Raw genomic sequence first — 2,952 nt, 5'->3', positions numbered from 1 at the left:
ATGTACGTAACACTTTGTATTTTGGAAAACCACGTAAATAATCAGAGTAGGTAGGAGAGAGGAATGCCTTTGGGTTTTTATAGGTTTGCTTACATTTCTAGGAGAAATCTTGATGGGTTTTACAACTATAAAGCTTACTACTTGGGTAAAGCTCATGTCCAATAAAAACACTGCTGTGGAGACATCCCATCCCTGCTGTCCTGCCAGTTGTACCACGCCTGTGCAGCCCACACAGGCGTCTGCATGCTCCCAAACCCCAGGCTGGATGCAGGAGAAATTCCTGCAGGCCTTCTTAGGTCGGGGTGTTGGTCCTCTCCTTAAACACCCCCAGGAGAGCACCCAGGAGGCAGAATGCGCTGCAAACTGTGGGACACCCCCAGGACAAGTTAACTCCTGAGACTGCCTCCGTGCTTTTCAAACAAGGTGGGTCTGGGCTGGTCTTCTGGGAGAAACAGTGGAGACAAGCTGTTTGGGTAGTTTATCTGGGTAGGAGGCATTGTCCTGGGCTTTGACCTCCCTGTTGGAGAGGCTTGTTGAGTCTGATCTGCAAATCTGGGTGTGAGCCTGTCCCAGGACAAGCCAGTGCAGGTAGAGGGAGGTAGCTGGGACACTTCCCCTAACCTGGAGGGTTTTTTCAGGAAACACCTCAGGAAATTACACTTTAGTCTCTCAAAAGCAGAGAAATTAATGTGGAAAGAAGTAATGCTGCATCTAAATCCAGTGCTGTGCTTCTAAATTATTCTGGTATGGATATGGGCTTTAATAGGGGCAAAATAACTGTAGCCTTTCATATAGTAATTATTTTCCTTGCTTGCTTGAGGTAGTCATTACAATCTTGGATTTAAAGTAGGCCTGGCATCTCAGATTTATTAACCAGGAATGTAACTTGTGCCTCTGTAAATCACAGAATGGCCCCAAACCTCCCCAGAACACAGCCTTGTTTCCTGTTGAATCTGCATCACCTTGCCCCGGATGAGCACCTGTGCGAATGCCAGCATGGAGCCAGAGGAGTGTGCTGACAGGGTTTCCTTCGTGGCTGAACTTCTGTGTAATGCTGTTTTTTGGCTCTGACTTGCTGGGCAAGCCGAGGAGGGAAAGGGGGTTTAATTTCTCTTAGCGGTGGTGGGCAGCCGGGTAGTTGTGCCTCACCACTCACAGAAGAGTCTAGTGTTGTGCAAGAGAACCTCAGAGGGAACTAATGCTTTTTTAATTAATGACATCTGGATAGGTCCCTTCCATTTCAAAGCCCCCTTTGTTTCTCCCATTTTGGTTTGGAAGCAGATAGGGCAGGGCAGCAGCTTGCTGCCCCTGCCCAGAGCCAAATACGCAGTACTGCTCAGCTCCCACCAGCTGCTGATACTGGTGGCTGTTTACCTACATTAGTGTTTTTAAGGGGAAAAACTGAAAATAAAGTATCAAATAACAAGATGTTTCCCACACTTGGCACAGGATTTCAGTTGTCGGGATGCTCAGGACAGCCAGCAGCAATGGCCACTGTGGTGCTGCCAAGCGGGCATGGCACCGAGCCCTCGCCAAGGGCTTTGTTCCACTCCGCCAGCCCTGCACCCACACTCACCCTCAAGGACGAGGGTGACAGACAGGCACTTGGCACAACTCCGGCCAACAGTGCTGGATTGTCCTTTTGGTCAGCATTTCCCTGCCTCCAAAGCAAGCAATGATGTGTTTCTTCCAATCATTTCCAAACAATCCAACAGGCAGAGAAGCCCTGCCCTGGCCCACACGCTGTGCAGGGCATCAGGTGGCTTGTGCCAAGCACAGCTTGTAGCAGCTTTGGCACCATGTCCCCCTCCCCATGTCCCACCAAACAGCACCAACAATGCAGGGCTGTGCCAGGGACAAGTCCATGGCAGGTGAGACTCTTCTGCAGGCCAGGCCACCTCACACCCAGCTTTCTCCTCTTCCCAAGCCACAGCTCAGGGTCAAGACCTGCATCCAACCTCACAGAGATAGTCTCAACTTCCAGGGAGCAGGCAGTGGTAGCAAAAGAGGAAAAAAACCCACTGCACAAGAGCCTCAGCTTGGTTTAAGCACTTGCAGATGAGGTTTTAACTCAAAAAATAAAACAGTAAGACCAGTGGGGAAGGGGTATGGAGACCAGGGAGCACAAGTATCTGCCCAGCTCAGCAGCTGTCCCAGTCAGCCAGCGTGTCCCCTCCACACCTCCCACCACCACCCCAGTGCTTCGCAGCTCTTTGCACTCAAAGCCACTGGAGTCTAAACATCAGCAGGACCAAAGGGACAGCGTCAGGGCAGGGCCTGTCAAGGTCAAGATGTTACCTCCAAGAATGTGGCTCAAAGCCTGTGCACGTCCCTCTGCAGCGTAAACAAGGCACACCTCTTCCTGACTGCAGCTGGCTCGCTGACATCTGGAAAAGAACAGGACACTCGAGTTGGAAAGGCTTTATTCTCAAAGATTATCGGAGACTAGAGTACCAATGTTGTGTTTTGTCCTTCAGATGTGCCTTATCTCATGAAGCCTCAAACTTCCCAAATGTCATTTGACCTGCTACAAGTTTTTTAGGGATGCTCGGGATGAAGATTTTTGCCTTAAAGTGAGAGAAGATGGCATGTCTGGACCAGTGTGGGGGTATGGCACATCAAACAATGAACATGCACACACACTGGGCAGCCACCTTAATCTCATGCACACAGGCCTCAGATCTCATTAAAAGGTTATTTGGGTTCAGCTTATGTATTGCACATGAATCTGTGCAAGTCAATGTGCAAGTCAGAAATTTCAGGCAGCGAGACATGGAGGTGCACTGCCATGACCTGATGTTAAACATTTTTTACTGCAGCTTGGACCTCCTTGGTCTTCCTACAGGGACTCAAGTGTATTTTGGGAATGGGGCATACTCCCACACCTCTGGTGCTGGACTTTACAGGTGGTTTCCACGGTGAACAGGAAACACAGGAGGAAAAGCAGGATGG

The 2,952-nt window shown here is 49.8% G+C and overlaps 1 protein-coding gene across 4 annotated transcripts in view; it reads right to left on the bottom strand.

Annotated features, from left to right (window-relative positions):
• The window catches only part of LMCD1 (LIM and cysteine rich domains 1), a 59,966-nt gene that overhangs the window by 38,240 nt on the left and 18,774 nt on the right, over positions 1-2,952 (bottom strand). The gene's annotated exons all lie outside the window — the stretch shown is intronic.

The sequence above is a fragment of the Athene cunicularia genome, assembly GCF_003259725.1.
Source record: "Athene cunicularia isolate RWA chromosome 12 unlocalized genomic scaffold, athCun1 chr12_part1, whole genome shotgun sequence".
Taxonomy (NCBI): domain Eukaryota; kingdom Metazoa; phylum Chordata; class Aves; order Strigiformes; family Strigidae; genus Athene; species Athene cunicularia.
This window is presented reverse-complemented; position numbering and strand designations above follow the sequence as displayed.